Source organism: Rhopalosiphum maidis, chromosome 4 (assembly GCF_003676215.2).
Source record: "Rhopalosiphum maidis isolate BTI-1 chromosome 4, ASM367621v3, whole genome shotgun sequence".
Taxonomy (NCBI): domain Eukaryota; kingdom Metazoa; phylum Arthropoda; class Insecta; order Hemiptera; family Aphididae; genus Rhopalosiphum; species Rhopalosiphum maidis.
In genome coordinates, this window is record NC_040880.1 from 53,114,512 (window position 1) to 53,124,691 (window position 10,180).

At 34.0% G+C, this 10,180-nt stretch overlaps 1 protein-coding gene across 1 annotated transcript in view; it reads right to left on the minus strand.

The window, feature by feature from the left end:
* LOC113556557 (myb-like protein I) overlaps positions 1 to 9,472 on the minus strand; it is a 156,814-nt gene extending 147,342 nt beyond the window's left edge. The window contains exon 1 of the mRNA XM_026961585.1: positions 9,014 to 9,472. The gene's annotated coding sequence lies outside the window, so the exon portion shown is untranslated. The remainder of the gene's footprint in view (positions 1 to 9,013) is intronic.
* Positions 9,473 to 10,180: the final 708 nt, after the last annotated feature.

The window sequence follows — 10,180 nt, forward strand, 5'->3', positions numbered from 1 at the left end:
TTTTCTACTAAATCGAAATTAGACGTTCATTATGAATATACAAGAACATATCAGTATCATTTTTATGACCCAAACACATTTATATAATAAAAATGAACAGATATTTTTAATTGAAATAAGTGCTAGTTTAATGGCAAAATAAAATGAGATAAAAATGGTTTGAATAATGTCGGAATATTTTTGAAAATGTACCTAATAGGTATTATTATAAAAAAAATAATATATTAACTTTATACAGTGCATGTTAAATATTTGAAATAGTAGTATGAAGTATTTAAATTAACTATGGCTTATTAAAATTTGATTATATACCTATAATTAACAAATCGTATAGATAGAGCAAAACCTATAAAGCAAAACGACTTTACATTCGTATGATGTTTTATGGATCTTCGTGCACTACTGTTTCCAACGGTTGTGGACGACGGTGTGGGGACAAAAAAAATGGCAACACTCGGCGCACCTGCCTATAATTTAGTCTATTATTCCTCCTCTCTTATAGCCGCGCACAGTGGCTTAAAATACCATGACCGGGTATGCGGCGGCGGTAGGTAACCGCTAAGCGTGCCTCATCGTTACATTATACCTGCGCGCGTATAATAAAAATAATAATTTATATTTTTATATTGCCACGGTGAGGGGGGGAGGCGTTACCCGCGGCCGACCAATCGCGAGTCGTGTCGACAACGCCGTATGGGTGACGATTGCAGTTATTATCATTATTATGTAGGTACAAATGATGAATAATATATAGTTGTATAAAATATAATTTATTAAATATTCCAACACTCTTACACATCGTCAACAGCTCCCGTGATATATAAATATAACTATATACTTGTTTTGATGTGAAATAATCATTTAAAAAAATTCTTCGAGCTTTTTATGATATAGGTACACATTGACACGAAATCAAATCTATTTGGTGGTATGCGAAAAGTTTCAAAAAGTTATATTTATTTTATCGAGATGATTTAGACGATGAGAATTCGACGCTTTTTATAATTGTAATAATATATAAGATATTAACGGAGACTTTAACGTACGTACATGATGGTAGGTATTTAATCTGCGCTCGGCGTGCAGTCTTTACGTAATACCATAATTTATTGTTTTATCGACTTTGAAATGGCCGTCATTGCCAAATTAGGGCACATCACGATCATAGTTCCACGCATAATTCTACTCGCAGTAGTATGTAGCGCCGGTCTAAAATTAAATATTAGCCGCCACTTATTCCCGTCACTCAGATCGTTTCCATTTGCATCGCGGAGTAATGTACGTAACATAATATTCCATTTTTGTCCAGTTGGCCTACGGGCAATTTTAAAGAAAAAAAAAAACAATAATTTACAACACCTATTTTATCACAGAATATTATAAATGTTATTTGACGCCTATATGTGTACTGCTATCATAACTATTTTTGTACTACCTAAAGTATCTTTTTTTTTAGAATTTTTTACTTAATTTACAACTGCACATTGTTAAAAGGTTTATTAAATATTGCATCATTCAGCAAAAAATCATAAAACTACGTTAAACAATCTATATAAAGGACGCAATTGGACATATTCTCTGAGTATAGAATACTAGAATAGTATTGCTACAAATGTCTAATTCTCTGATATGCGAGAAAGGTAATAGTAGAATCATTTTTTAAGTTCAATAAATGACAAATATATTTTAATTATTTTGATATTTTATATGATTAATTATATAACGTACCGTAGGCCTGATTATTTTAACCCCTGCAACCCATAAGATAATACTGCTTTGAAATTATATATAGTTTTTCTATGAACTGGCATATTTAAGTTATATAAGGTACTGCTTCTTACAGTTGAAATAAAATATGCATTTCAAAATATATTAGTATTTTCAGATCGAAATTGTTTATATTATATTGTACTCTGTATACAGTAAACACGTGTAGCACTGTAGCTATATCGTATGATCTAGTTAAGTATCAATAAATTTCGAGAGGACTCTGCCTCGGCTGCAGTATAATAATATAATATATTGCCACTGTAACGTTTTATTAAAACACGACGGAAACGGACCGAAAGCGCAGCGTAAGTCGCGTGCTGCATCGTGCCCCGTCTGTTACCGCACCATTAGCGGAGGCGCGGTGGCGATGGCATTCCGTCACGTCACCGCCGCCGCGAAGATTGTATGCCTGTTGTAGGTATATATGTCTCGGCGATGCAGAGACGGTTTACTGAGATAATTGCGTGTAAAAACCGTACGGGCGGTATACGACGACGACAACAACAATAAAAGCTCCGTCCGGCACACACACACATACACTTGCAAGCCTGCGCGCATAAATGGAGTAGAGCTCGCGAACGGGCAGTGGCGGCGGTGGTCAAGTCGTCGTTGTCGTCGTCGTTAAAATCCAATTAAATTTAATTGAACCGACCGGAACACGCGGTATAAATGTAACAACTGCAGCTCTCTCCCTCGGTCTCTCTCTCAATCACCGTCTATCATCTATCTTTAATAGTGCTACTGATGGCGTTTTTTTACATGTATATATATATATATATATATATATATATATTATATCTATTTTTTACTATTATTGTGTGTGTATGTGTAGTACTGTGTACTGTGTACTGATTGCGTTTGTTGTCTAAATCCATACAAATCGACGAGAACGTTTAACCTTATACTAGATCTTATATTTATTATATTATTATATTATCACGTATACATAATATTATTATTATTATAATTGTTATTTGTTGCTAAAATGTTCAGATCCTCAAACATCCAAAATAGTTCTTCTACTCCTAGGACAAGCTTAATTTTAAATAAACGATAACTTTATATTAATTTAATGATATTGTGCAAATACAACAGTCGAATACAAAACGTGCAAACAAGAAGAGTATTACAGTAAAATCATATTATGATAAATTATAATTAGTGTAATGTATAATCATGATATTTTTCTGGTTTAACATAGTATATATATATATTTATATATAAATATAACGGGCAAGTAATTTATCATTAAATCCACAATATTATAAATTATTATAACGTATAAGTATCTACATAATATGCGATTTAGAAACTTTAATTTCGAAGTAAATGTATATAAATGAGTAAATTGTGTGCATATACCTACCTTAATATTATTATAATACTTATACGATTGAAGTATGCCGTGAACATACAAATTCTACTGATTTTACACAACTAATTAACGATTTCGCTAAGTTTGTACTATATTATTATGACAAAAAACACTCATGCACAGGACGGTCAAATAATAAATATTATGGACTGTATGTATAAAAATTATGCTCACAAACACTGCTGAGAAAAAATAATTTATATTTAAATTATATTTTCTACTTAAAATTGTCACGCTATATTATTCAAACGAAATGATGTATTGTACTAAGTAGTGATAAATTACATTTTGCATCAACTGTGAAAAATGAGTGCATTGAAAACGAGTTTACGTATGATGATCGCACGTCGAGTCTGATTACATTTTGTAAGAGGTCTTCGTCTTACTCATTATTTATTTTTATATTCATTGCGATATTATCTGATATGATTATGGAAAATAAACGTTAAACTAATAATAAGTAATAATAACACAAGAAAAAAAAAGTAAATATAATATTATATTATGGTAGGTACATGAAGAATGTCTGCATATACGTAAAATATCGTTTTTCTTTTTTCCAAGTTCTAAATGCAATATCACTTATTTATAATAATACAATAGCTGTATCTAAGAAAATGCTCAGTATTACAGAAATCACACAAATAGATACATGGGCTAAAAAAGTCGAGTTCCAAAAAAATATACGCACGATTTCCCGCTGCAAACGATTGAAAAATTTGCATATTATAGAGTAGGTATCTATAGTTTACAATGCATTGTGTACTTTCACCGCTGTTAAGTGTTGTCGACAAAAAAATATATATATTATTAATATAGCAATTGTTTCGTAGCCACAATCACAAATTGATGAGATTTTATAACATATTGTTATTTCATATTACTATGTATAGCGTGATCATCGAAACATTCGAAACACTGTTTCGCAGTCGTTGACGATAAGTTTTTCGTTTCTCTCTCTGTCTATCTATACATCAATTATTCATTTTTATATTATGTGCAAAACTATTACAAATATCAGTGACTGTTATACGAACATTACAGCCCACTTAAGTTACGCAAATATATAACATATTTGATAGGTATACCTATTACCGTAGTCCACGAATCGATGTGTCTATTCAATACATTACCTCCCGATGTTATACTATAAAAAATATACTCTATATAATTCGATCAATATAATTCCTTTCAAAAACCAATGTAACTACATATATAAAACATTGGTTTATTAATATTAGATGCGGTATTATAGTCGGATATACTATACTCGTATTGTTGTTTTCACAACGAGAAATCTGCGACCTAAGAATGAAAACCGCAAAAACACATCACACAATACTTCAACATACGAAGGCGCAGTAGTCAAATTCGAAATGTAGCAGCGACTAAATTAAATAAACAAGTCGTTGGGTTCTCCGGTTTCTGCCACTGCCCCGGGGCCACAACCGTCGTGGGCGCTCTGCCGGAGAAACGTATGTATACACGTAATGCGCGAAGATTTTTTTTTTTAATTTTCTTACACAGTGTAAATCATTATGGAGTTCGTCATGCGATAAAAATTATTATTTATAGCATTTAAGATGTTTTAGGTTGTATTGCGAAAGTCCCCTATATAGGCACATGCCGCGTATGTATATGTCTTCATAAGTGATAAATTGACTTTAACGCAGTATTCTTGTATACATGCGAAGTTTCGTTTCACATGGTTGAAATTTATACTAAAAAGTATAATATAATTGTTTTATGTTAATTCATTATGTCAATTTTATATGAAAAAAAAAACTATAAAATATTAAAATAATTAGTTTTATTAGCCTCATGTCCCCATCGCGTCACGTTGAAACAAAACAGTGTGAGTGGCTTTATAATTTATTAGTGTACGTTCATTGTGTTATAATTCTATATTTTTCTTTTCCGCGGCATATATTATACGCGTGGAGTTTCCCCAACGATACTACGTCGTAGTATGCTTATCAAATAACGTCGTTTAAGTCTCTTGTCTCTTTCAATCACGTAAATCGTGGTTGGTCGCCGTTGTTATACTTTATAAACGTAAATATTATGTATCAACGTCGGAAAACGAACGGGGTTTTAAACGACATCAACCGTAGTTTTAACAACAAACCCATAAATATAGTATTATACTATTATAATAGCATTATTATACATACGGAAAACGATTTCTCTTCGGAAATATTAAATAACAAATACGCATTATATTCGATCATAATACAAAAGTTACCTGGTAATTTACAATTAATAATAGGTTAACCAACCACCACCACCCCGTTTCCATAGCAGTAGCCCCGCCACCGGCTATTATATTGTAATTATTATATCGCACAATGAGAGAATAGCTCTCATTTCCATCGTCGCGTGATTGTTATTATTACACGCATGAACGGCTCCGATCGACGCTCATTAAGTATAGGCACCTATCGCGGGCTGTCGCTTAAAAAATAATATATATACCTATATAAATAAATAGTTATTCAGAATGCTTGAGCAACTTGTATATACGTCGGAAAACCAAAACGCCATTGTGAGAGAATTGCTTCGACATTATAATAATAATATGCACACACGTGCATAATATTATACATAGGTAGGGACATACGAATTATTATTATTACTATAAATAATAATAATCGATAATTCCTATCATGATACACGTAGATATAATATTATATTTATTTACTACAATTAGGTACTTATTATTTTATGATATTGTATTGTCGTGTTTTAATAAATCGCGTACTCACAACTCGGCCAGCAGCGTCGCTCATTTTCATTTTTCATTAATTAACGGTGACGGCGCCCGTAATTTTCCCACGAAAGCTAAAAATGATCAGCTATTGTGCACGCGAAGGTTTATATATTATTGTAATGTATACGTTTAATATTATATAGATATAGGTACGCGTATGCATATTACGCACGCATTTGTGTGTGTGTATTTATTTATTTTTATTCCAACAAGACCTTGTCAAACGACAATTATTATTGTCATGTGATTGTCGTCGACCGTTTTTTACTCAACGCAAGACTGCGAAACAATGGCCATAGTCAATTATTATTACGACGGGTTATAGAACACCGCCGCCGCTGATTCAGTCCCTGCGGCCCTGCTATATTGGCGTGTACACATGCATGTAAGTATTGAATGCTATGTATTTTATAAATTATTAATGTTTTAATTATCTGAACAATAAAATTAATACTATTTACAGTTAGAAAAAAAATTTAATAAATGTGTTATAGAGGTAATAATACATATTTTGAATACAAATGTATACATCTTTTTAAACTTTTAAAGTTTTATAAATATTGTACATACATTATGAAATAATAAATTAATAACTAATAAGTTACTATTATTAGTGGTTATTTTGTGATATTCCGTGATTGGTGGTCTACATAGTATAACCACTATTTATGTCAAGGGTAATAAAAAATACAAATAAATTTTGAGACATTAATGTCAACGCATATCTTATAGTACTGTGTTATCTTAATATTCTTGTTAAGATTTTATATGTAATATGTATCAAAAAAAATAGTTAGATAAATTATTTTTATTATAATGTTTTAATATAAAAATAGTTAATTTAAAACAATAAATACTATAAAATGTACAACTCATAAGTTGTCTGTTGTTGTAGCAGATTCATACAAGGAAATAAAACAAAAGCGAAAACAATTAAAAGTAGATATTATGATAATGCTGGGAAATGAAAGTATATTATAAATGTATGATGAAAAATTATTTTAATTGATATAGTAATTAATAATTTATAATGCAATATTATCAACAAAAAAAAGTAGTTTTAATTTTTAATCGTAGATTATTCTTGACTCGGGTAAGTTGTATAAAATATTCCAGTAATACCTATACCAGTGTTTATTCATAGCGAAGATTCAAGTATAAATATATAATAGTATACCTACGTCGTCGTTTATATGTAGACTACGCAGTTAATTGTCGGATAGAGGTGATAGGGTGACGTGAGCGAATAAGTGTTTTATATATACAATAATAGTATATTACAATATATTAGTTGGATAATAAAGCAAAGTATAGTGATTTATATATTTCTACCTAATGCCAAGGTCGCGGAGTAAACACTATGCGACGGAGCACTCAGCTGCTGGTCAACAACAATAGCCACTGACTATACGTCTATAATACCACATAAGTACGCGTGTGTATAATAATATAATATTATATTATATGTATATATAGGACATACACTTATTATACACGACGAGTCGATAACAACATCGGAACACAAATAATACGGGTTGAAGTCGAAATGGTGAAAAATTATTATAAACAAAACTTATTATACATAGATGGACAATATACTAAAGCCATGTGTATATTTTTACATCGAACAAATCGAGATACGGTTGTTGTATTTACTTATAGGTACGACCGTTCCAACATGGGTAAAATTAATGGTAGATACATCAAAAATAACTGCTATGAATTCAATGATGGAATTCCTCCGGAAATAATTTTGATGTGGGATCGGTCGGATACCGTAAACACCGAAATGGTGTGAAAAAATGTTACCATGTCATACTTGAAAATAGCGAAACGAAAAAAAATATGCGAAAAACGTGTAATTTTAATAGGTTCCTATACAAGCAAAAGTGAACTATGAAAAGTGTAGTAATTCATGCCCATGTGCAAAGTATAATAATATCAAGTACACTGTACTGGAATTATATTCCTACTCGGCAACACATGAGCCCAATGTGGTGGACATCAAGCGGCGAGCGCGTCAGGGAATGTGGGCGAACTCGATGGCAGTACCGCTGCGCGTATTATTGTTGTTATTTTTATTATTATTATTATTATTGTCATGACGTGTAGTACTTAGTGCTGACCAAGAAAATTATTTACTCGTATCGTATATAATATGCGTTTTATTTTTCAGACGATAAAAAAATAAATAAAATAATAATAAACCGCACTTTTATATAACGTATAACCTACGAAGGACAATATTAAGTATTGCAACGACACACATCGCCACAGACTCGGTGTACCATATAATATATACCAGATATACCTACAATAACATAAACGGACGGCGTTTACAACAACTGCGGCAGGTTTTTTTTCGTGCTCCGGGAGCCGGCAACGGTGCTTTTTTTCTATCATAATAATTTATAATAATAATAATTATTATTATTATTTTTTTCTGCGAACGACGATTATTATTATAACCCAGTTGTCATGATATGCGACACACACGGCGACTGTATCACGGTTACAGCTGCCGTGTAAATACATACAAATGCATATAATATACATTTATACGTATATTTATATATAATTTAATAGGTGCGTCAGAGACTTTTAATATACGATAATACGTATAACGTCGCGGTGGGTTTCGCCCACGTCGCGACAAATTGCACATTTATCCGATAAAATATCGAGCAGTCGAATACATGATACCGTGTGCAAATTATGATATACTTAGTTTAGGATAATAATAATAGTTCTCTGATCTCAGAACGAGAAAATGACCGTGGAATGCGCGCATATTCCATTGGCGGGACTCCCGCGGTTACCACAACGGTTGATACCGCTAACCGTTCAGGTACCACGTTGACCGAAACGAATCGTTACCAACGTTGCGGTGGCTGTTTTAGATTTTTTGGCAGTCTGGGGAAATCCCACACTTTATACCATTGTTTGGTACGAAAATCGCGTACGCACGGGTTTCGCCGTTGACAAACGGGCGGGAAACGGCGTTTAAGTCGCGGACGGGCGAAATGTAGTGACCAAGTAATAAACTATAGTGCGATCGCTATAACGGATTATAATTAATTAAACAAAAGTGCACCGACCTTGCGTTCAAATCCTGCTGCGCGTACAATATCCTTCGTAAGTCGACGTCAGATTTTCGGCTTTTGCGGTGACTATAGCGCAGTTCTCACGACGACGTCGGTCAAGCCGGCAAACCGAACGCACAATGTTTTGACCGGACGCACTCGGTCGAAAAACACGAAAGACGAACTATTTTATTGAAATATTAATATTATTTTCAAAAGCAACAGCGGACGAATGCGGCGTACAAAGGCGGACGACGAAATAGAAAACAAACGGAACCAAAATCGGCGGCGGGCGAAAAACACAATATTATAAGGTACCAACCTATATAATTATAATTATAATTATTATTATTATTATTATTATTATTACTGCAACCGCACCGGCGATGATGGATTTGACGCGCGACGGCGGCGCCGCGGAACCGCGCACACGGTGTACAGACTGTGATATGATATCAAACGAAACGCACGGAACCGGAGCTCCGAAGACACTGAATGCTCATCGGACACGGAGGGAATCTTGAGCAGGTGTGAGACGAGATCAACTTTATTTTCCTCCGTCCCATTCTTGCCGGTTGCGCGCGCGCGCGCGTGTGTGTAGTCTCCACGGCGGCGGGTGACCGGCCGTGCCTAGTCAAACAAGTTTTCGTGTCCGTGTGTGCGCGTATATACAGACGGGGTGCTAGTGCGTGTATGTGTGTGTGTGTGTGTGTGTGTGTGTGTGTGTGTGCGTGTGTGTTGGTGTGCGCGTGCGTGCGTGTGCGATCGTTCGGCCGCGGCGGACGACAACAGTACTTCTTCGACGACGTTTCACGTAAACAACGGTAGTTCTTTTATTATTGTATTTTATAGGCACGCTCGATCGAGTATCGTCGGTATCGGCGCCTCCGGTGATGGTGCGTGGGTAAGCGATTTGGGTGAGGGGGATTTAGAGGCTGCAGCGATACTTGCAATGCGCGACCGCCGCCGCGTGCGTTTTGAACTTTCGGTCCGCTACAGTCATTATGCACAATATATGCCATTACGCCTAATCCAACCTAACCTTTCGACAAATCGGCACGCTTCCATTTTAATGTTTTTTCACACCGACGGCGATTGATTGCTGAATGTGCATGTATTGCAGTACATACTTTCATTATTAGTATCAAAATAAAACGTTGTTTGCACAGTGCATACTCTCGT